General features: G+C 31.6%; 2 protein-coding genes across 2 annotated transcripts in view; one reads left to right on the plus strand and one right to left on the minus strand.

Annotated features, from left to right (window-relative positions):
- The window catches only part of LOC126884886 (centaurin-gamma-1A), a 137377-nt gene extending 118410 nt beyond the window's left edge, over positions 1–18967 (minus strand). The window contains exon 1 of the mRNA XM_050651197.1: positions 18919–18967. The gene's annotated coding sequence lies outside the window, so the exon portion shown is untranslated. The remainder of the gene's footprint in view (positions 1–18918) is intronic.
- LOC114330466 (angiotensin-converting enzyme-like) overlaps positions 1–25846 on the plus strand; it is a 537413-nt gene that overhangs the window by 22559 nt on the left and 489008 nt on the right. The gene's annotated exons all lie outside the window — the stretch shown is intronic.

The following is a 25846-nucleotide window of genomic DNA, read 5'->3' on the forward strand; positions in this document are numbered from 1 at the left end:
TCCTAAATTGCTGTCCCGAGATGCAACTTGTCTCTGAGGTCGGTTATCTCGTAGATGGTTTGAAATATCGAAATGCCGTTTTCAGATTTGGATTCAGGAGACAAAACTACATTGATATATCAGTAGATAAGCTGCACATATTGCAGGGGCGGCATGCACATTAAAAATGTACTTATAGCTTACTGGATTGTGCATAGCGCTAAAATTTAACATGTGTGCCTAAAAGATTAAAATTTCTAGAAGTAATGTTTTTTGTGAGATCCCAGCGCCCCAATCGGCCAAGGAGGTTACTTATTAGACCACCAGATAAAGTTTGTTTAGCAGAAAATGGTTGACTTCAATTAGTGCGGTCGTAAATATTATTAAATTTATCTGACTTGGTCCATTGTTAAGACCGGTCCGGAGCGATAAGCGAACAAGGTAGACAGAGTTGGTTTTTTGACAATTTTATTAACACTGACTAGACGGTACTCCTATAATAAAGCAAAGGATCCACAACATTTTTACCTGAAATATGTAAATGAAACATATTTAAATTTTACCTGAAACCGGGCCTTTTATACTATAATCGGTTAACCCAGGATGTTTATAGTCGGTACTAATTGAAGTCAATCATTTCTCCATGCTCTTTTTCATTCTTAAACCTTACCTGCATCATTAACTGATGGTTGCTTCTTTTAAGTTATTCCTAATCATACTTAGGTGTGTTTCCACAAATTATGTATAATCGAAATATTTTTGATTCCTTTCTACATTTTTTATTTAAGGGGACATTTACTTTTTAAATTAAAAAAAATCGATATATTTCATCATAGAAATACTGTCATAAAATTTTGTTACGAAATTCAAAATAGAAACGAAGTTATAGCTGTATGTGTAACTATCCGTACCCAAGCTAAAACTCGTTTGTGTACAACACGGGGCGCGCGACGCCTCACCTGTGCATCTGCAACTTGACAGTTGCTTGCTAAGATTTTTAAGCGCAGCACGTGTGTAATATTATTAAAATTTATCGAAAATTGTTTTGAACATTGGAAAAAATTCCTTGATCTGTAATCAATGTAAAAATAAGTATTTAATTTGGCAAATTGCTCTAAAAAATAAATTTTATGGCAAATATGTGGTAAAGATAGCTTCCTGAATGCCTGTGCCTTTAATGAAGAAGCTAAAATCATCCAAATAGTAATGGATCTTACGGGAAAAAAATTGAGCAACGAGTTGATCAGAAAATAGCGACTAAGCTCGTATTGACGCATTTTTCTCCAAACTACATTTTTCAAAACTGGGAGACGTTTTTCTCAAAATCTACTACAACAAATAAACCTCTAAAATGATAAAAAACACTCTAGTTTTTTGTTTCAGCGTTTTAACCACCCCCAAAACAGGCGTTTTTTCGAAATTATTATAAAATCGCGTATAAAGGCCGTAACAGTATAAAAAAAATTAACTTTTTAAATGTTAATTAAAGGTTTATTTATTGGTTTTAAGGCTCATAGACTGAATCCTGCTCGAACTAAAAAAAATATAGAGGCAGAACAATGTCTTCCAAATTAAAATGCATCTTTTGGAAGACGCCCTTTGCAGGGTGAAAAACAACTAAAATAGCAAAAAAATTCTGTATACATCAAAACCTTGTTAAGAACATATAAAAAAAAGTTTTTATGTTTTAAAAAACGTTTTATTTTTAAAAATATTTCAAAATTATCTTTTTTCAATCTAGAAAAAAAAGTTCCTTAAGATATGCTTTTACTAGTGATGAACTTAAACTGAAATAAAACTTTAAAGGTACTACAAACACCACACACTAAAATGATTATTGATCAAAAAGACAACTGGTCATCAATAACTTGCTTTCGGAATTAATAATCAACAGGAAACAGTACAGCTGTAAAGTTTGTGGATGTTGAATATTAAGCACGAGAGAAAGTCAAGGTTGGCAATAAAACACAGAAGATTCTTCTTTTAAGAATAAAAAAATTGGACTGAATGAAAAAAAAAACAGCAATTAATTAGAACAACTAATAGTAGAACATCCAATATAAGAACGACCTTCACCGATCTCTTTAATGGATAAAAATTATTTGGTATGTAATTTAGTACGTTAAAAATTATAAAAAACAAGGGTTGCCCGATATAATTTTATCCTGACTATAATTAATTAACAATTAAAAATGACTTTTTCTTATAAATTCTACTAAAATTTTTTCGGTCTGACAGATATTATTTTAAATTTTTTGGATCATTATTGGATCAAAACACAAGAAAAAAATATTATTTTTGTAATGTTGTTCATCAAGTACCTAAAGGGCCTCGCCGGGTAAGATGATGAAAAGTGCCCCCAACTCGATTCGAATTCCATATAGGTCACCGTTTAGCATATACAGCGTGATTGATTAGTGTGAGGAAGCTCAGTATATCTGTTATAGTAAAAATTGCAAAAAAAAGTTATTGGCAAAAATTGTAGGCAGCTTTAAACTCCACATCTTAAAATTAGCTACAATCGTACAGGGTGTTCCATATGATGGTGGTAGACCAAACTTATGTTTTTTAAATGGAACACCCTGTATTTTATTTTAAATTTGAAATCTGCTTCACTTCCACATCACAACAATGTAAAGTTTTATTATGTTATATCGGGTATTTAAAAAGTTATAACCAATATTACCTGAAAATCGTATCAAGTTTAACTCCCTGTATAATTAAAAAAGAGCATAGGAACATTGATCTATTGCAACCATAGTTTTTTAATAATTGCTAAAAATTATAAAACATATTCGTTTTCATAATATTCGTTAAATCAAATACAGGGTAAGTCAAAATGCAAGTACATTTTTTTCTTGGTAATTTTAAATAGAACACCCTATACCTAAGTACTCCCTATACCTAAAGATACCAGTTTTCTAGATATTTTTATTTTTCCATCAAAGTATTAATTTGGCAGATATTTTAACGTTTACCAATAATTATTGTAAGTTGGCCATGATTGATTTGTCAGAAACTGACAGTTTGACATTATTGTTTATTAATTCAGTATTGGGGTACACCGTAAATTAGCAACAATTATTATTTAGTAATTCAGTAATTAATTCAATTTAAATTAGCAATAATGAATTTTACTACTCATGAAATGGTAGATATGATCTGGATTTTGGGGAAATGCAATAAAAATTCATTACTATCAGCTAGAATTTACCAAGAACGGTTTCCAGATAGGCGGCAACCTAGACAAGATACATTTGAAAAATTGAAAGATCGATTTAACCGCACTGGTTCAGTGAATTATGAAAAACATGAACGAACAAAAAGCTAGTGTGACAGAGGAAAACGAAATGAGTGTGTTGATGGCAGTTACAGAAAACCCACACACAAGTATAAGGAGTATTTCCAATGAACAAGAACTTAGTTGCTACTCTGTTCAAAACATTCTATCTAAAAACAAGATGCACCCTTATCATATTCAAAAGCACCAAGAATTAAATAATGATAATTTTCAGAAACGAATAGCATTTTGTGAATGGGCCTTAGAAAAAATTAATGAGCAGATTTTTTTGATTATGTCCTATCTGGTGATGAAGCTACATTCCATCGAAACGGTTCTGTTAATAGGCATAACTTTCACTACTATTCAACAAGTAATCCATACCACATAGTAACACATAGTCAAACAAGATGGTCTCTAAATGTGTGGGGAGGTATCGTCGGTAACCATGTAGTAGGACCATATTTTTTTGAAGATAATTTAAATGGTGAGATTTATTTAGATTTTATCGTAAATTAGTTACCGATATTATTAGAAGAGGTTCCACTTAATATACGTGAACAAATGTGGTTTCTACATGACGGTGCTCCTGCGCACCACAACGAATTAGTACGTGGTGAACTTAATGATAAGTTTGGTGAAAGATGGATCGGAAGGGATGGACCGGTAAGGTGGCCCCCAAGGTCACCAGAGTTCAATAAAATGGACTCATTTTTTTGGGGTTACGTTAAGAACGAAGTATATAAAATACCTCCAACAACAAGAGATGATATGAAAAATAGAATCCGAATTGTATTTCAAAATATTTCTTTACAAATGCTTAGTAATGTAAGCAACTCTTTCAATGGCCGCTTTCAAGTATGCATAGATGTTTTGGGAGGTCATTTTGAACACCTTACTTAAGTAAGATAAGTTAAAATTACTGTTGTTTTTTATTTTTTTGTGTTGTTATTTTTTTTTTAATTTTCCGTCGGTTATTTTATATAAATTTTATTTAAAATAAATTGTTTTCTTTTCTGTGTCGTTATTTCGTTACTGATAATAAACAATAATGTCAAACTGTCAGTTTCTGACAAATCAATCATGGCCAACTCACAATAATTATTGGTAAACGCTAAAATACCTACCAAATTAATACTTTGATGGAAAAATAAAAATATCTAGAAAACTGATAACTTTAGGTATAGGGAGTACTTCATAAAATTTGAAGTACGATATTAGTACTTTTCGATAGTGATATAAAATACAGGGTGTTCTATTTAAAATTACCAAGAAAATAATGTACTTGCATTTTGACTTACCCTGTATTTGATTTAACGAATATTATGAAAACGAATATGTTTTATAATTTTTAACAATTATTAAAAAACTATGGTTGCAATAGATCAATGTTCCTATATTCCTTTTAAATTATACAGGGAGTTAAACTTAATACGATTTTCAGGTAATATTGGCTATAACTTTTTAAGTACCTGGCATAACATAATAAAACTTTACATTGTTGTGATGTGGAAATGAAGCAGATTTCAAATTTAAAATAAAATACAGGGTGTTCCATTTAAAAAAACATAAGTTTGGTCTGCCACCATCTTACGGAACACCCTGTAAGATTGTAACTAATTTTAAAATGTGGAGTTTACAGCTGCCTACAATTTTTGTTAATAACTTTTTTTTGTAATTTTTACTACAACAGATCTACTGAGCTTCCTCACACTAATCAATCACCCTGTATAGTGAAACTAACTTTCTGAAATTTTTAGCCCCCTAGGTGGTCATGTGACCCACCTAGAGCCTAATTAGGCTTTTTAGGTTTTTATTTTTTATCTCAGCCGCATCGAGAACTAGCGAAAAACTTTAAATAAAAAATTTGTAAAATTTAAAAAGTTCTGTGCGAAATTTTTTTTTTTTTAATTTTTGGCGGGGAATTTAAATTTTAGAACGATTTTAAAATTTTAAATGAGTATAAAAAAATAACTAAGACATTCGTTTTCACGAAAAAAATATATAACGTGTATTTTTGCATAATATTTCACCCTGAATTTTTTCAAATTTTTAAAATTGGTGAAACGCCCCTTCAAAAATAAAAAACCGCATTTTTTCGGTTTTTTTTTCGTTTTTTGATACAATTTTATACATATTTTTCAAAAAAGGTAACACCGTCACTGGAGCATGTAAAAAATTTAAAAAGAGTTGGGGTTTGCTTAATAAAAATTTTTTGTAACACCATCCATTTTCAAGATACAGGGCGTTGAAAAAAACAAAATTTTACACATTTTTTACGATTTTGCCGAAACTACTGGCAACATTATAATAAAACTTGGCGGGTTTTAAGAGGTAGTTATTGTGCATGTTTTGACATACAATTAAGGATTTGATATTCATCATTGGCGCGCTTAGGGGTAATGGTCTGAACTTTTCAAAGAAAAAAAGATAGTACGCCACTGACAAGTTTCAAATTAACAATCATTTTTAAATTCCTCATTCAATTTGCGATAAAAAAACTATCCTGTCATTTTTTCATACGAGGCGCCGTTTTGCTGCAAAAAATAAAATATCTTAACGCTTCCAAAGTATTAGAATTAGTTTTTATAATGGACGTACGAGTTTACGTATGTAGATGAAGAAACTACTAAAAGAAGTTCGAATACTTTGTAAGGGTTAAGATGTTTTATTTTTTGAATAAAAATGGCGCGTCTTATGAAAAAATAGGAGGATAGAACTACCTCTTAAAACTCGTCAAATTGTATTACAATGTTGCTAGTAGTTTCGGAAAAACCGTAAAAATGTGTAAAATTGTGTTTTCTTCAACGCCCTGTATATTGAAAATGGATGGGATTACAAAAAATTTTTATTAAGCAAATCCCAATTATTTTTCAGTTTTTTACCCATTCTAGTGACGGTATTACCTTTTTTGAAAAATATGTATAAAATTGTATCAAAAAACGAGAAAAAAAAACCGAAAAAATGCGGTTTTTATTTTTAAAGGTGCGTTTCACCAATTTTAAAAATTTGAAAAAATTCAGGGTGAAATACTATGCAAAAATATACGTTATATATTTTTTTCGTGAAAACGAATGTCTTAGTTATTTTTTTATACTCATTTAAAATTTTAAAATCGTTCTAAAATTTAAATTTCCCGCCAAAAACCAAAAAAAATTTTTTTCGGACAGAACTTTTTAAAGCTTACAACTTTTTTAAGTTTTTCGCTAGTTCTCGATGCGGCTGAGATAAACAATAAAAACTTAAAAAGCCTAATTAGGCTCTAGGTGGGTGACATGACCACCTAGGGGGCTAAAAATTTCAGAAAGTTAGTTTCACTATATATGCTAAACGATGACTATGGAATACGAATCGAGTTGGGGGCACTTTTCATCATCTTACCTGGCTAGGCCCTTTAAGGTCACACCCTCTTCTATCAGTTCCCGATAAGAATTTTTGCCACGGTTTATTCTCAAAAAAATTTTTTTCATTGTTAATGGGGAAGATTCCTTATGCAAAGACGGGTGATCGGGCTGCATTATAACAACTAAAAAAACAATACCTATTTCAAAATGAACTAAGTCCAAAATACTTATCAAGAACTGATAGAACAAGGTTTGAACTGGAATTTAGGCACCTCGTAATTTTAAATTTCGTAATTTTAAAAACCCCCTTTCTTCTGAATAATCCAAAAAATTCAAAATATTTTCCCAGACTGAAAAAAATTTAATAGAATTTATTAAAGAAAAATCATTTTTTATAGTATATATCTGGAGAGAACGGTTGAGTGAAGGAATACAGTGAAAACTGTGGAATTCCTTAGTATATACAGGGTGTTTGGTAGGTCGATGGAAATTTTTTAAGGGATAATAGGGGACGCCATTTGCAACATTTTTTGCTAATAATGTATCGCTCAAACTGTTAAGGTTTCTTTTTTTTTAATTGTTTATTATGCGTTCGGAGAATGACGATAGCTGATGGAAATTGTATGCGAAGAGTCAGTGTTGTAGGTTTACATTTTTATTCCATTCGTAAAACAGGGAGGTAGTACGCCTAGATAATTTTTAAACGTGAAATAGACGGTTGTCGAATATTGACAAATTTAACTTTATTTCGGAAACCTTAACAGTTTGAGCGATACATTATTAGCAAAAAATGTTGCAAATGGCGTCCCCTATTATCCCTTAAAAAATTTCCATCGACCTACCAAACACCCTGTATATATACATATTATATTTTAACGTACCTACTAAATGACATATTAAATAATTTTTATCCATTAAACAGATCGCTAAAGGTCGTTCTTGTATCTACAGGGTGTCCAGAAACTCTACCGACAATCGAAGACAGGAGATTCCTTAGATAATTTTAAAACAATTTAACCCAATTCACCCAGTCCGAAAATGCTCTAGCTCTTTGAAGATGGCGTCTTGTAATTAGTTTTTCTTAAATACCTCCAGAACTTTTTAAGTTAGAAAAACGAAAATTGGCACGCATATTTATCGTCCAGAGATAAATCGATTCCATTTATTGCGAATTTGTAGTACTGGTCATAGGCGTCCGTTTTGGGTAGGGCAACGGTTATTTTATGGCATAACTTTTTTGTCTTTAACTTTTCAGCATTTTTGACTATGGATTATTAAATTGTGGGGTATTCTAGTACTAAAAGGTACTCTTACTTTAAGTCGATAGGACACACCGTTTTCTAGAAAAATCGATTTGAAAATTTTTCATTTTTTTAATTTGAAAAAAAAAATTGAAAACCATTAAAAAAACGCTGTATTTTACAAACTTAAAGCAAGAGTAACTTTTGGTACTAGAATACCTCATAATTTAATAATCTAGTGTCAAAAATGCTTAAAAATGAAAGACAAAAAAGTTATGCGATAAAATAACCGTTGACATACCCAAAACGGATGCTATGACCAGTACTAGAAATTTGCAATAACGAAATCGATTTATTTCTGGAATATAATTAAACGTACCAGTTTTCGTTTTTCTAAATTTTCAAATCGATTTTTCTAGAAAACCCTGTATTCTATCGACTTAAGGCAAGAGTACCTTTTAGTACTAGAATACCTCACAATTTAATAATACATAGTCAAAAATGCTTAAAAATTAAAGACAAAAAAGTTATTCGACAAAATAACTGTTGCCCTTCCCAAAACGGACGCCTATGACCGGTACTAAAAATTCGCAATGGATGGAATCGATTTAACTCTGGAAGATAAATACGCGTACCAATTTTAGTTTTTTTAAATAGAAGCTTTTTGGAGGAATTTAAGAAAAACTAATTACAAGACGCCATCTTCAAATAGCTCTAGTTCCCTTAACAAGCACTTTCGGACTAGGTGAATTAGGTTAAATTGTCCTAGAATTATCTGACGAATCTTCTTTCTTCGTTTGTCGGTAGAGTTTCTGAACAACCTGTATATATCGGATCTTAGGCTACAATAATTTTATTTAGAAAGAAAAATATTCAATTCAATTGAAGAATAGATATCTTTTCAAAAAGATAAAAGTGATGACTAGTAAAAAACCAAAGAGATATATCTTTGAAAAGGTATATTTTTTACAACAAAACAAAAATCTGAATCACCAAGTCCACAAAAACTGTTAATGCAGAAAAGCATCATTAAATGTTTTGTCATCAATTAAAATAAGTTATGCAGGCATGTGTTATTTAAATTGATATACTTACATGCTTTTTATATAAATAGTATGATTCAAAAGACATAGGAGTGACATCTGAATAATTTATTACAACAAATTCCCTTGGATAAATTTTTAAATTAACACAGAAAAATTAAATATCCCTAAAAAACTTTCATTGTTATTCAAACAAAATAAAACATTAACCAAAATGGATGAGAAAGATAGAAGAAGTACCTAGATAGAGTTCACAAATTTGGAAAAATTTCTTAGCCTATATTTCAGACCTAATTTCTTATTTTCTCTTTTGTATTTTATGACAAACTTCCTGTAAATTATATGCATTTTTTTGATGTGAGCTCGCACATGTTAGTTTCAAAAATTATTTGACAATTTGCCAATGATACTTACTCACGAAGCAATTATTTTTGTACTAAAACAAGAATTAATACTCCTACTTTTATGGTATGGTAGTATGTTTGTTATTTAATCCCATTATAGGCAAGCCTCCTATTATTTATAGATCACTGAAAATTATATTTTTTTTAACTCTTAAAAGTTGTTTAAACTTAAAGAAAAAATTTCCATAGGTGTTTTATGATGTACTAAACTAAATTAAGTATATCGTTTGTATTGTATTATATTTCCAATATCCTTTTATGCTTATAATAAAAGAATGGAAAACACAATATTTTGGTCACATCATAAGAAATCAAAAGTATAAACTGCTGCAACTTACAATAGAAGACAAAATCAATAGCAAAAGGGGACTAGGAAGAATATGACCTTCATATAACTATTCAGGGCGGCTGCAAATAAGATTAAATGGCACCATAAGGAGAATATCCGTTCAATAAAAATATTATAAACCTCAGACAAATCTGCCGAATTCATTTAGATTTACATATTTAAGGGGGTAGGCGCAAAATCTTGGTCCAATGATATTTAAATGCATTCATTTTTTTTTAATTCTAAAAAGTTTAAACGCAGAATGATAGATTATATTATTACCGAGGGCTGAAAGTCCCTGAAAACTTCTATGTTTATTTTAATTAGATACAGGGGTGAAAAAAAAAAAGAAAAATGAGAGTGATTTTTAATTTCAAATATTTCATCCGAGAAAAATTTTTTGTTTATTCTAAGGAACTTTCGGCCCTAGATAATGTAATCTTTCATTCTACATTTAAATTTTTTAAAACTATTTATTAGTTTTCTCACAACTTGAAAAAAGTGACTGGGTTTAAACAGCATTGGCCCGAAATTTGGGTTAAATTAATGCCTATTTGATACTCTCTTCAAGAAATTATTTCTTATTTTGTACAAATATTTCACTTCTGTTGTTATTCTTTCCAGCGCGCCAAGTAACTTAAACGACATCGTCCGAAATATTAATATAAGCATGATAAAACTATGAAATTTTTTCTACATCTACCCAGATTTTTTGGAAGTTAAAATAGCATTATTTCACCACCGGTAAGTATTGGTGGGTAACAAAATTTTATCATCGGTATTGGTAGAAAAAATTTTGTTTCTTTATATTGATTTTTTGTAAATCTTCAAAAATAATTTAGTTTTGAATTGGATATTTATTTAACTTTGCTAACTCAAAGGGCGCCTTTAACGCCTTGGGGCCGTTGTGTGCCACACAACCTTGCCCATATGGACACTATGGACAGCGCATCCCTGATTCTTTCTGCAATGAACTGTGCTATGAAAATATTTATTTAATAGCTATTTTATGACTTAATATTCTTTATTTTTATCACACAGTGGACTAAATATGAAAAATGTAGGTAGCACCTTTATGAAGAAAGTATCTGCTGCAAGTGTTTTTCTGTAGTTCACAGCTACTATTTCAGTAGTTGTGACACATACTCTAACAAGGATATCTGCACGAAAACTACAAGTGATGCAATGTAGAATGGAAAGATCATTGTTGGGCATAACATTGAGAGATAGAGTAAGACACGAAGAAATTCATAGAAGTGGTGTAGAACAGGGGTCACCAATTATATTTCCTGAGAGTCCGTTTCGAAAACCTATGAAACTTCCGGGGTCCGGAGTTAACACTACCTGTCTGGTTGTTACAATTCGGTAAACAAATCACAAGGGTGCAGTGCGAAATTTTTAGGCAGAAATTGTTTTTAACGGTTTTTTAATAAATCCAAAACATCACCTTTTTTGCTCCCGAAAATATGTTGTTAGCATTTTTGGGTCATCTTAAACAAAAAAGATTTTCTGTCATTTTTCTCAAAACTTGATAGATTTCAAGTTTTAAGCGATTTATAAACTGAAAAATGCGAAAATAAGCATTTTAGAAGCTTGAAAATTCATGTGTACATTATTATATTTGCGGTTGTCAAGTGCCTAAATTGAAGTTTAAACATAACATTCAGTTTCAAAATTCTGATGAGTTATCGGGGTTTATTTCAATTTAGACCGTTTGTTTTTATTGGCGTATTTAATTAGCACATTGGAAATAATTAATTGAATAAATAAATAAATCATTAAGAAAAAATTGTTACAGTAGAACGTCGATAATCCGGACGTCAAAAATCCGAACTGTCAATAATCCGGATTTGTATCTAGCAAAAATATCTGATTCTTTTAAAATAAATTAAGAACTTAGCTGCGAAAAACGAACCTCTACCGCAGTTCAAAAATGTTTTACACATTTTTTTAAAAGCCCAAATAGTGTCTTAAGTTTTTACTGTACACATGCTGCTATTATAAATTAATTACAATACAGTGTTTAAACATAAAAAAATGTTTTGATTAATTTCACCTCTATACCCTATTCCACGAACATACGATAGTGTTGAATTATCTCGACAACGAATATTTTATTTTGCAAAATATGGAGAACGAAAGTAAATTGCAAATTATATTGTTGTTTATTGGAATAATTATTAGAGCCATTTACTTTCGTACTTCTTATGTTGTCCACTAAAATATTCGTTGTCGCGTTAATCCAAAACAGTCGTATATTCGTGGAATGAATCATAAACACTTTACTGTACAAGGGAAAACATAAAATTTTAAAACGTTTGTTGTACTTTAATGTGTATACTGGCCTTTTTTGAGGTAATTTCGATAATCCGGATAATTAGATAATCCGGATGGGGTCCGGTCCCAATTAATCCGGATTATTGACGTTCTACTGTAATAATAAATTATAAAATTTTAATAAATGTGAAGTATTTGTTGGTCATTTTTTGCATAAGTACGTATAATATGTATAAGTGCGACAGAGACGCACCATAAATTGCGATGTGCGGCGACTTAAAAGTCGAGTGGACTCGCATAATTTCCAATTAAAAAACAACGGTCTATATTGAAGTAAGTCCCGATTACTCGTTAGAATCTTGAGATTGAATTTATAAACTTCAATTTAGGCACTTGGCGACCTGAAAACTAATAATTTACAGATGAGCTTTCAAACCTTGAAAATTTTAAATCGCTTATAACTCGAAAACCATCAACTCTTGAAAAAATTGACAAGTGACCTTTTTAAATACAATTTTCGGGGCTAAAAGTTAATTTTAAATTTGTATAAAAAGACTGTTTTGCCCGGCATCCCAGGTCGCTTCTGATTTGTTTAAGGGGACATTTTTGAACAGGAATCCACAAAAAAAACCGAATCAGAAAATTTGTCATTCTTTACAAAATTATCAGTGAGAAAAATGACATTTTTTATTATGTACAACCTGTCTGAAGTTTGGAGTGAGTTTGGTGCAACTGATTCTCATTGGGGAGTTGGGATATTCATCTGTTAGCCGAGATCTGTACCGATTTTGAATAAAGTTCATTCTTGATAAAGCGGCTTCGCACACATAAGTTGAGTCAAACAATATACAATTTCATGTCCAAACATTTTCAAAATTGCCAAACGCTATATTCTGAATTTAATGACGGTCCGCACAAAAGTAGCTCACGGCCCGGATGCGGACTGTGGTCCGCTAATTGGTGACCCCTGGTGTAGAAGACATTATAAAACACATAGCCAAAGTTAAATGGAAGTGGACAGGACACGTCGCTAGAGTGAAAGAGGATAGGTGGACCAAAACAATCTTGGAGTGGAGACCGAGAGCAGATAGACGAAACCCACAAGATGGATTGACGACATAAAGAGGATTTGTACCAACCGGATTGCAGCAGAGCAAGATAGATCTGAATGGAAGTTTTTCTAGGAGGCCTATGTTGAGCAGTGGACAACTATGGGACGATGATACTGATTTAGTTGTTGAAGACATTGGAAGTTTCTAAAAATTGTTCTGCATTGTATTTTATGTAGAATTGCCATTAAAATTAAAAGCACAAGAGAAAGTAATACAAAATAATTAATATTTACAAACAAATACAAAACAAGCTATTACTGGTAATTTGAAAGTAATTTTTGAACAAATTATACTAAAATATTGATAGCAATATCTACAAAAAGCTACTTTTGTATCATATACTACTGTATTAGCATGTCCTTGTCAAGGAAACAGTAGTGTGTGTGTGTGTTCACAAAGAGGGGATGGCATTAGATAAACTTTTTGCCACAGATATTTGAAAGTTGAAGATTGAAGATGTCATATTAAATTTTTATTTTAGAATCTTTAAGAAATTGTATGATAATATCATTAATAGTTTTGGTATTGAAGCTTAGTAGATGTGAAATATTCAGCGGAAAACTTACATTCCGCTCCTGAAGTCTAGCAATTAGTGCTTTCGTATGGTTTTTATTAAGTTCACAATTAAAGATTATATGATTTAAATCTGCAGTAGAGTAGTTATCACATGAACAGAGAGAGTTGATACGCATTCCTATTTTAGCTAAATGTGCAGGAAAATTGCCATGGTTTAATCTTAAGCGACTTAGGGATGTGGAATAAAATCGAGTAACGTGATAATCAAATATATGTGGGATATTTTGCGGAAGTTGTGGGTGTATGTTAGTGTATGGATTCCTCGAAGTTTGTACAAACTTAAGCCAAATAGTTTCCCATTTTTTTCTTAATTTTTTATGCAATTCGGGAATGTAATCGCTGGAGATTGTTAAATCTACTATTTCATTTAAAGTTGCTGAATTCTTTGCCATTTCATCCACTATCTCATTTTCTTTGATTCCGGCATGTCCTTTTACCCAGATAAAGACCAAGTCACTGCTATTATTTTTAAATCGAGCGATTGTCTTTCTAATATGGCATAACAACTCATTGTTGTGTTTTTTGGTTATTGGTTGCGATATTGCCTCAAGAGCAGATAAAGAATCTGATAGTATAACCGTGTCTCCAAAGTTCTGTTCAACCGCGTAAGTTAGGGCTCTTTCAATAGCATAAAGTTCGGCAGTGAAGATAGATGTACATTTAGGTAGTCTAAAAGAATTACCACTTTTTATATTAGAAACATAATAAGCGCTACCTACACTATTACATGTTTTTGAACCATCTGTATAGATGTATTTATAATTAGAAAATTCAGATAAGATTAATTTTACAATTTTATTGTTTTGGCATGGTAAGTTTCTGTATGTAGGTTTTATGATCTTTGGAAAGATTGCGATTTCCTCAATAGAAAGGTTATATATGGGTAATATTTGTTTAGTGTTAATGCTAAAGTTGTTAGTTTCTAGATAAGCATCTGTAAGAGGGGGAGAAGTTTTAATTCTCCAATAAGAATTTGTTAAGTTATATTCAGTGAGACTGTTAATTTTACTTAATAATTTATGTGAGTCTAAAGTCCTGGTCTTTAATAGAAACTTATTAGACAAGAATTCTCTTCTAAGGTTTAGAGGAGGTTCCTGCGCTTCTGCTAGAATTGCAGCACATGGCGTTGACTTAAACGCACTAATACATATACGTATTGCCTTATACTGAATATGATCGATTTTTGATAAATTAGATTTTGACGATGAACCATATAAAAAGCATCCATAATCAATGATTGACCGAATATACGATTTATAGAACATTAATGCTATCTTTGGGTCGGCACCCCATCTAGCTTTACATATGCAACGAAGCATGTTTAAACCTTTTTCGCATTTGTTGATAATGTGATTCACATGGAGTGTCCAGGTTAGTTTTTTGTCCAAAACCACGCCCAGATACTTATGGTGAGAGGATACATTAATATCAACATTACTTAAATTTATACTGGTAGGGGAACTTAACCTATGTCTAGTGAAAAAGGTGATGCTAGATTTCTCAGGGGATAACGTGAAATTAAAAGCCATAGACCATCTTTTTACACATTGCATTATCAGTTCCAAATCGCATAAACACTCATTATATGATTTACGGCTGCTGTATATACAGAAATCGTCTGCATACTGAATGATTTTAATTGTATTATTTGTTTCATTTAACATGTCATGCAATTCTGCAGTATAGATATTAAAAAGTACTGGACTTAGGACTGAACCTTGCGGAATTCCGACTGATAATAATCGAGGGCCGTAAATGTGATTTTCTGAATCTCGAATGAAAACTTCTCTGTCCCTATACAAATCTGTGATTCTTTGTGCGAATTTATAATTTAGACCGTATTTTATGAGCTGTACAGTTAGAATATCAATATCCAGAGTATCATAAGCCCCTTTAATATCTAAAAACAAGCATGCCGTTATAAGATTAACGGAAAGTGCATTCTGAATGTCGGAAACTAAGTGAGCTAATGCTTCAGAGGTGCCTTTGCCTCTGCGATATCCAAACTGATTAATAGGTAATAAACAATTACTTTCAAAATGCAATTCCATTCTTAATTTGATAATTCTCTCAAATGTTTTTGTAATGCATGATATTAATGAAATGGGTCTGTAAGAGTTAGGTAGACTTAAATTTTTGTTGGGTTTAGCAAGTAAGCAAATTACAGTTTTTTTTAAACTTTGGTCATATAAACCTTGCAACCACCAACTATTAAAAATATTTAAAAGAATGTCTTTAGCAATTGCAGGCAAGTATTCAATCATTTTATATGTAATGCTATCAAAACCCGGTGCTGTACTTTTAGATTGTTTGATTGCTAATCGTAATTCCTCCAAACTGATAGGCATATAAAATGATTCATTGCATGCTACATTACTATTGAATTTACTGAAGTCGATTTTATTTGATGCAAATTTGGGAATAAAAAACTCAAAAAAATCGTCCACCATATCAGCTGATATACTGCCCGATCCCGTTGAGTCTTTGTTTGATATTTTTTTTATAAATTGCCAAATTTTAGTAGGGTGCGTGTTTTTATTAATACTGCTTATGAAAGATATCCAGCTGTCTCGAGCTTTTTTAGAAAATAGTAATTTAGTTTGACTAGCTACATTTTGGTATTGACAATAGTTTGTATAGTTTGAGACACGTTTATACTGGTTCAGGGCTTCTTTTCTGCAACGAAACATATCATAGCATTCGGTATCCCACCATATTGGACGTTGAGTTACTTGTTGTCTTGCTCTTTTTAGGGGAATAGTTGCGGATGCTGCTTTTGAGACCTTTTCCATAAAAATAGAGAAGCTTAGTAGATTGGAGTTTAGATTTTGGTTTGTACTAATTAACGAATTTTCCAGTATAGTGGAGTATGCAGACCAATCAGCTAATTTATCATTCCATTTAGATGCTGGATTTTTATTTATTATAACTCTATCCCTAATAATTTCAAATTTGATTAAACAATGATCTGAACCTAACGCATCTGGTACGACATCCCATACACAACAATCACTAGCCAAACTAGCAGAGCAAAATGTAATGTCTACCGCCGAAGGTAGCTCTTCAGGACGAGAAATTCTAGTTGGTTTACCATTATTGAGAACAACATAGTTATTATCATCTAAGGCTTCTACTAATTGATTACCACAAGCTTTATTAATATGAGATCCCCAAAGTGTATGATGACTGTTAAAATCGCCACAGAAAATAACAGGAGAATTAAATTGCCGAAAGATATTTGACCAATCTGATTTAGAAACATTTAATTTAGGTGGTTTATACACCGATACTAGTATGATATTTAAGGACGGAAATTTAACTGCGCAAAGTTCTAAATCTTTTTTATATGCAAAAGTAATAGGAAAATTGATAAATTTAATGTCTTGGCGAACTGCAATGGCAACACCGCCAAAGCCATTTGCACGATCCTGTCGGATAATCTTATACCCTTTTAGTTTAAAAGAATGGTTTGGTTTTTTAAAGGTTTCTGATAAAGCTATAATATCTACAGGATTATTGTGTAAAAAATTTAATAAACTTGGATGGTTTTTAGAGAAAGAACGAATATTCCATTGGATAACTTTAATGTTTTTACTATTGAGTGTACTTATCTTATTAGTGGATTGAATCATCAGAACAAGATTCAATATCCATTTCTGGAATTAGATTTGAAGAACTTAATATAGAGGAGATCATATTTCTAATATTTTCTTCTAAATTGTAATTTGTTGCGGATGAATCTGAATTAACTACTTGTTTAACTACGGTTATTATCTGACTTGTTAGTTTTTCCTTATATTGGATAAAGTCATCTCTGTGAGGATTTGGTATGATGGGATTATGTGAAGATTTGGTTTTTTTTGTTTGAAAATGGGAAGAAGTAGGCAGAGACTGAGAAATAGGTGGAGACTCCGGAGCAGATGGTTTACGTTTTTTCACTTGTCTTTTGGGTGAAGTATTTCGAACATTGGGTTTACGTAGCAAAAAGCTAGAATTTGGAGTTTGGGACGTACTAGGGAGTGGCAGAGAGGGAAAATTAGTGGAATTATTAAGAACTGAAAATCTATTATTTGTAGAAATCTTGGCATAAGATGGATTATCATGCACTCTTTCAGCTTCTTTAAATGTAATATTTTCCCTGGCCATGAGTTGTTTGATATTTTTTTGTTTCTTATATACTGGACAATCTCTGGATGTAGAGCAGTGTTCATTATTTTGGCAATAAATGCAGAATTTTTCGCAAGAAGAGTCTGATGTATGATTTAGGCTAGAACAGTTTCGACAGTGAGAAGATTTGGTTTTACATTGCTTGGCAGAATGTCCATATCGCAAGCAATTAAAACATTGAACAACGGGGAATATATATGGTTCTACAGAGAAATTGCATAAATTAATTTGTATATTTTGAGGAAGTTCATTTCCTACAAATTGCACAATAACCATTTGTCTGTTTACATATGAAATATTACCGTCTTTATCTGTTACCTTTCGTTTCATGCGTTGAACTTGAACCACCTCTTTATTAGATATTATGGCATTTTTTAAATATTCCTCAGAAAAGTATGTGTCAATATTCCTCAACACACCCTTCTTGTGTGTAAAAAATTTGGGTATATACGCTACTAAGTTATTATTTGACATAATTTTATTATCAACTAGATAATTAGCTTTTTCATACGACTTAAAAATAACTTTAACGCGATTAAGACCAACCGATTTGATATCAAGGACATCGGATTTTATATAATTGTCAGTCAACAAAACGTGACCAATCCGGATTGGGAAAATTCTTCCCAAATGCTTATCAGTACTCTCAATATATACAAAATATGGACCTTTATCCTCAGTTCTATATCTATTATTTAAATCTATAAAATTATTTACATACCTATCCTCCTCTGCATCCTTCTTTTCGGGTGGCGAAGTGCCACCCGAGGTCTCATCCATTATATATTTTTTTAATTACTTACCTAACCTACCTATTATAAACAATATAGAAAATTAACAAAAGGAACACTAATTAACACAATAACACACAATACACCGAGAACTGCTCGTTTGTATCGTTAAAATCAAACTATTAAAATGCGGAGAATAAAAATTCGTGTCCACACTTTGACAATTATTTGACGTTTTTTTGAAGGAAACAGTATAATGTTACAGATAAACTATTGAGCTATTAATATTTCATAAAATCAATAACAAATACATCTAGTGTTGTTATTTATTAATTTAATTACAGTGTGTAATCCCATTATTGCTTTCACTGATAATGGGACATAATAATATTGTTAACAATTGTTTTGAGGTCGATTTTGTGCCTCTATGCTCAACCTTCTATGCACACTACATGATCCCTGATCTGTTGTGCTATCAATCCATCAGGTATAACATCAATCAAATCGTAAATAGCATAAATACTAAGATGTACACTTTCGAACCTCTGTATCTCCTGTCTGATGGACACTGAATTGTTCAAAAAAGGCTGTACGTGAGCCCGGGAGTTCATCTTTCACTAATATCCTTATGATTGCTTTAACCTTTAACTACCCGCGCATCAAGTTATAACATAACTACACGCGTGGCGTACTTTATACGCCACAAGAAAATACACTTAAAAACAGCGGATTTGTTTATTTTTTTTTTGAAAAAATACACTTAGTTGTTTGTTATAAACCTTATTCGGCATCAGTGAATACTTGGAGTTCCTTTGCAGTAAGCCAATTGGGATTTATAACTGGAATCATGGAATAACTGGATTCCATGATAAATAAAATTACTAATAAAAATTGTTTTTAAATGTGATTTTTTATATGAGAAAAAGTATTGTTTATAAAGAAAAATAATTTTGTGCCATAATGACTAAAAAACAATTGAAATATGTACTTATATTACGACTTATATTAATATAATCGTGGGGTATATTGTCCACCACCGGAAACAACAAATAATAAAATGTAAATTCCGATCTTCCCAGAACGCCGATTATAACGAAACTAAAACCAAATTGTAAAGTACATTCCAGTGATAGGTTAGAGAGATAAGCAAGGTCAAAAATTAAATTTTTAAATATATTTCCAGTAGAATTCTTATATCTGGCGTACAAAATACGCCAGCCTGGCGTACAAAATACGCCAGCGCGTGTAGTTAAAGGTTAAGTATGTAGTAAAATTTTGAAATGACTCCCCTCACACGTCTTAAGATAAAAAATATAATGTCACTCAAATACAATAAAATTTACATGAAAAGATTCATCTAAAAATTACAATCATCATTTCATATCACTGCGCCAACTCTCGAATTTTGAGTAATAGCAGCGTAAATTGATATAATAAATAAATCTAAAATCATATGAATATAGAGTTAGAGAGAGAAGAGAGATTTTGCGAATTGGCAGATCATAAATCTTTCTGGTGAAATACCACGATACAACAGTGGAGACCATGGACAGGAAAGAGACCGAGAGGACGACCCCAGATGAGATGGGGAAACAACTTTAAAAAGATAGAAGGAATGCACTGGAAACATCTATAATAATGTAAACTCATTACTTGATCTAGTTTTAGTTCATGATGAAAACTGCATTGTCACAGAAGCTGATGAGGGATTAAGTAGATGACCCCGATAGTTTCCCTCCTCCTTTATGCTTTAATTTAAACCGCGGAGATGTTTTAACTGATGAAATGAAAGCTGAAGGCTTTTTCTACGACTTTAAATCAGCAAATTTTCGAGGTATTTCTGATTACTTTCTGACACAATATACTGGGATGAAATTTTCAGAGACAAAAGTTTAGATGATATGGTCAATATACTTTATGATGTCTTATATGGCGCTATCGATGTTTATGTACCAATGAAAAAGTTTTATACCAGCAATTTTCCTAAATGGTATACCCGAGAGTTAAGAAACTGCATATTTGCTAAAAAGAAAGCTCATAAGAAATTTAAAGTGATCAGGTTACCTCAAGACTATAATGAATTTTCTAGATTAAGTCCTTACCAAGTCAAGCATACAATCAATTTGTAGCAAACGTTGAACATACACTTCCCAGTAACATTAAAAGCTTCTGGAGGTTCGTAAATTCTAAAAGGAACAATAATAGCATTCCGAACACTTTAAACTAGTTTAAACCATAATGGCCAAACCAGTTCCGATGGTCCTACCATAGCCAAGATGTTTGCTCAGTACTTTGCTGCAGTGTATAGTGAGGACGAATGTCATATTCCAAATAGTGCAAGGGCTAACACTAGTTTCAACATTACTGGTTGTGACTTATCTATTTCAGAGGTATATACCAAATTATCCCAGCTAAACATACATAAGGGTCCAGGGCCTGATGGAATCCCACCCAAGCTACTGAAATACTGTAGTTTTAATCTTGCTCGTCCCTTATTCTTTATTTTTCAAAAATCATTACAAATGAGTGAATTCCCTTCCGTTTGGAAAGTTAGTTTTATATCACTGATATCAAAGAATGGCGATAGAAGAAGGTTCAAAGCTACAGACCTATTAGTATTCTTAATACTATACTTAAACTGTTCGAGAGTTTATTATGTGACAAAATTAAGCCTACTATACAAAATGTAATCACTGAACAACAGTATGGTTTTGTTATGGGGAGATCAACTGAAATGAACTTGTTAAATTATACCTCCTTCTTAAATGAAGCATTGGAAAGCAAACAACAGGTAGATGCGATTTATACAGATTTTTCCAAGGCATTCGATAGGGTCAACCATATGTTATTGTTACATAAGATCGAACAGTTAGGTTTCTCTGATCATCTGCTTAGTTGGATTCGAAATTATCTATTAGATAGAAGGCAGACGGTTCTTATTAAGAATTATTTCTCTAATGAAATTATAGTTAAATCGGGGGTAGCTCAAGGCTCCCACTTAGGACCTATCCTTTTTAATTTATTTATAAATGACATAAATAAAAGTTTTAATTTTGCTCAATTTCTTCTATTTGCTGATGACCTTAAATTATTTCACATAATTGCCTCTGATTTGGATCACTACAATTTGCAATCAGATCTTAATGGTCTTGTGGAATGGTGCTCACTTAATGGTATGGACTTAAATGCAAACAAATGCCATGCTATAACTTTTACTCGACTAAGAAACTTTGAGAATAATTCTTACTATATACGGGACACTAGGTTACAATTAGTTGACTCAGTTATAGATCTGGGTGTTATTCTTGACACTAACTTGAATTTCAACCTACACATTAATAGCATGGTTTCTAAGTCATTAAAGATGCTTGGCTTTGTTAAAAGATGTAGCTATGACTTCACAACTGGTGGTTCTTTAAAACTCCTTTATTGTTCTTTGGTTAGACCACATTTAGATTATGCATCATGTGTTTGGTCACCTCAATATAATTGTCACATTAATAAAATCGAACAAGTTCAGAGTAAATTCTTACGTTATTATGGTTATAAGATGCATCTCACTGGTCAAAGTTACGAGTCTTTACTGCGAATTATTCAACTTGACTCATTACAGAGTCGTCGTCAACATAAAGATCTTTGCTTCTTATATAACTTAATTCATGGTCATAAATTCTGTACCTCACTCTTAAATAAAATTGGTCTACGTGTACCTTCAAGAACCACCCGTTCTGTGACCACCTTCCACGAAGTCATTAACCGTACAAACTATGGTTCAAGTTCCTATCTCTGTAAAACTATTAAATTAGCAAACACATTATCTCCGCATATTGATTTCTTTATGAACAACTTTACTGCGTTTTCCACACAATTACATTTATATTTAACTTAATGTTCTAATTTCAAGACTGATTTGTCTATTACTATTATTGTCTTTGTTCTAAGATAAGTTGTATTTGTCAATTGCAAAATGTTTTAGATATTTAAATTTTTTACTTTATATTATAGGACTAGCTCTCAATTGTTAAATGAGAGCAAGTAATTTTATTTTTTTGTTGTTGTTTATTGTGTATTTACCAACTTTGTACCTACTAGTACTAGATGTTTTAATTGTATCATGTACTAATGGACTTCGGTCCGTCAATAAATAATAAATAAATAAATTATAGAAACAGAAAGCACTAAACAGAAGCGAATAGAGGAAACTGGGGGAAGCCTATGTTCAAAATTGGACGAATTAAAGGGCAAAAGAAGAAATCTTTCTGCAGTTATTAAGGCAGAGGCTTACTCTTACCTTCTGGGTAATAAAGTATGTCAGTCATACCAAAGTATATAGTTCCTCTACAGGGTTGGAAAAAACCCGGGTTTTTTATTAAAAGCCCAACCCGACGGGTTTTTTTTGGGTTTTTTAGGGTTTTTTCGGGTTTTTTTCGGGGATTTTCAGTTTTTTATTTTCTGATGAGTTTTTGGCAGTGATGTTATCATTCAAGATTAAGGATACAGATATGTTCTCCGCAACACTTTTCAAAGAAGAACTTGTTAAAAAATTCTCAACAAAGAAATGGTGGAAGCTGATATCAATAAAAAATAAAAAAACAAATAAAATACCATATGAATTTTGTATTTATATGTTATCTTTGTTCTCATGTCCAGCTTTATCTGCATCTATTGAGCGGATTTTTTCTTCATATGGATTAATATGGACTAAGCTTCGCAACAGATTAGGTGCCGATAGAGCTGCAAACTTGGTAAAAATATATTATCATTTAAGAACCGAGTCCTCGTCCTCGACCGAGTCTAACGAATAACGAATGGGAATTGGGAATGTGACAAAAATACAGATTCTGATTTTCCTGATAACTAATATGCTTTGCAGATGCTTTGTTTAACAAGAAACTTGTTTATTTTTTTATTTGTCTATATACCATGTTTAAAATAAGTGTTTTATTAGTTTAGTTTCAGTTTCTCTCGTTTTGTATTCACCTACTACTTACTTCATGGTATTTATGCTAGTTTTTGCTTTTATTCAGAAATAAATATGACGTTCATTCAACTGAAAATTTGCTATTTTTGAAAAAACCCCAAAAAACCCAATAATAGTGGGTTTTATCAATTGAAAAAACCCGAAAAAACCTGCTGGGTTTTATAAGATGGTGAAATTCTATGCCAACCCTGTTCCTCTAATCGGCTTAGCTCACGGTGGATTAATTGGCTTTTAATAGCGACTAGACTAATAGAATTAGACTCAATACATTTTTGCACTTTTCTTGTTTCAGTTAGCTTCTATTACAGAATTCTCATGCCTGTTTGATACTCTATTCACGAAATTCTTTATTATTTTGTACAAATATTAGTTTTGCTTTTGTAGTTATTCTCTCTGTATTGAGCTGTGCTATGAAAATATTTACATATTTAGAATGCTGTTTTGTGACTTACAAAATCAACTTAATCTTTCATTAAAAATAGAAGAATTATTAGAAATAGTGGGAGTTGTCTACTAATCTCATAAAATTTTGTGGAGTTTATTTCACAAAATATTTTTATTTTGTACAATAAAATTTTCTCATTTGTTATCAATACATTATAATGGTGTAAATAAATAATTATTGATTGGCGTAAGGTTTATGTTATTTTTATATCTGTTTACTATTAATAATATTGGCTATGAGCAGGTGCGTTGGTTGTGTAGTAATTTTCAGTCACTTCTGACAACTGAACTTCCCAAAAAAGATATTACTAACGTCCGTGTCAAAGTGAATCTCGATAGAGCGAATTCAGTATACCACCTATATGAAGAAAGTATTAGGCCTGGATCTACGTACCAAAAAAAGTTTATTGATATCAAGCTGAAAATTTGTTAATAGCTTAACAGTGTCTAGTCGGACAAACTTTGATGAATAGGAACACTGGAACAGGGAGTTTTATTTGTGGAACAGGTTACAGGTTTCAAACGTTAGACTACGAAAAGGTCCCATGTATTTTGTCAGACAGAACTTCCAATTGATTTGTTACCCTTTCATTAAACTCTCATGCAAAAGTCAGACTGCTTTTGCTCATGCAAAAGTCATACCAACATAATTCCTGTCATTTGACATGTTCTAGGTGTTATTAAAATGCCCACCATATCTGTCAAACAATCATTGTTTCATATATTATATAAAGTTTGCTATTGAATAAACTTAAAAACAACCTGCTAGTTTTCACAATCATAAACTTGTCAGGATGACACGTTCCACAATTAAAACTTGTTCCAGTGTTCCCATACATCAAAGTTTGTCCGAATAGACACATTTAAGCTATTAACAAATTTTCAGCCTGCTATTAATAAACTTTTTTTTGGTACACATGATCCAGGCCTATATCTATTGCAGATGTTTTTGTGTAGTTTGCTGCTACTATATAGTTGTTGAACACATTGGAAGCTTCTAAAGATTGTTTTATATTGTATTTTATGTTAAATTGTCAATGAAATTAAAGGCAGAAGAGAATGTAATACAAAATAATGAATATTTACAAACAAATACAAAACAAGCTATTATTGGTAATTTAAAAGTAATTTTTGAACAAATTATACTAAAATATTCATAGCTATCTACAAAAAGCTACTTTTGTATCATATACTACTGTATTAGCATGTCCTTTTCAAGGAAACAGTATAATGTTACAGATAAACTATTAAGCTATTAATATTTCATAAAATCAATAACAAATACATCTAGTGTTGTTATTTATTAATTTAATTACAGTGTATAATCTCATTATTGCTTTCACTGATAATGGGGCATAATAACATTGTTAACGATTGTTTTGAGGTCGATTTGTGCAAAACTCACCTTCTATGCACACTACATGATCCCTGATCTGTTGTGCTATGAGTCCATCAGGTATAACATCAATCAAGTCGTAAATGGCATAAATACTGGGATGAACACTTTCGAACCTCTGTATCTCCTGTCTGATGGACACTGAATTGTTCAAAAAAGGCTGTACGTGAGCCCGAGAGTTCATCTTTCACTAATATCCTTATTATTGCTAACGTAAATAACTGCTGTTGTAAACATTATAAAAACATTGACGATTGTTGGTTCGATTGAAGTCACTTCGCGAGGGTGAAAGTTTGGGCGGCGAGCTTGTGAAAAACATTCCTTTTTCGAAACGTTTGTATTTTCGCGATTATAAACAAAAGTTGTAAAAAAATTATTAGGTTAGGTGTAGACAGTTCCTTTCACTCCATATATCTATGCTCCCACCACTGTAGGCTGGCACCGTTACCACATATTTTTGGTAGTCAGCGACACTGTGAGCGACAACCGAACTACGCGTGTTATTGAACAGTCAGTCCAACCATTTTATAGAAATCTACTATC

This window comes from Diabrotica virgifera, chromosome 1 (genome assembly GCF_917563875.1).
Source record: "Diabrotica virgifera virgifera chromosome 1, PGI_DIABVI_V3a".
NCBI classification, from domain to species: domain Eukaryota; kingdom Metazoa; phylum Arthropoda; class Insecta; order Coleoptera; family Chrysomelidae; genus Diabrotica; species Diabrotica virgifera.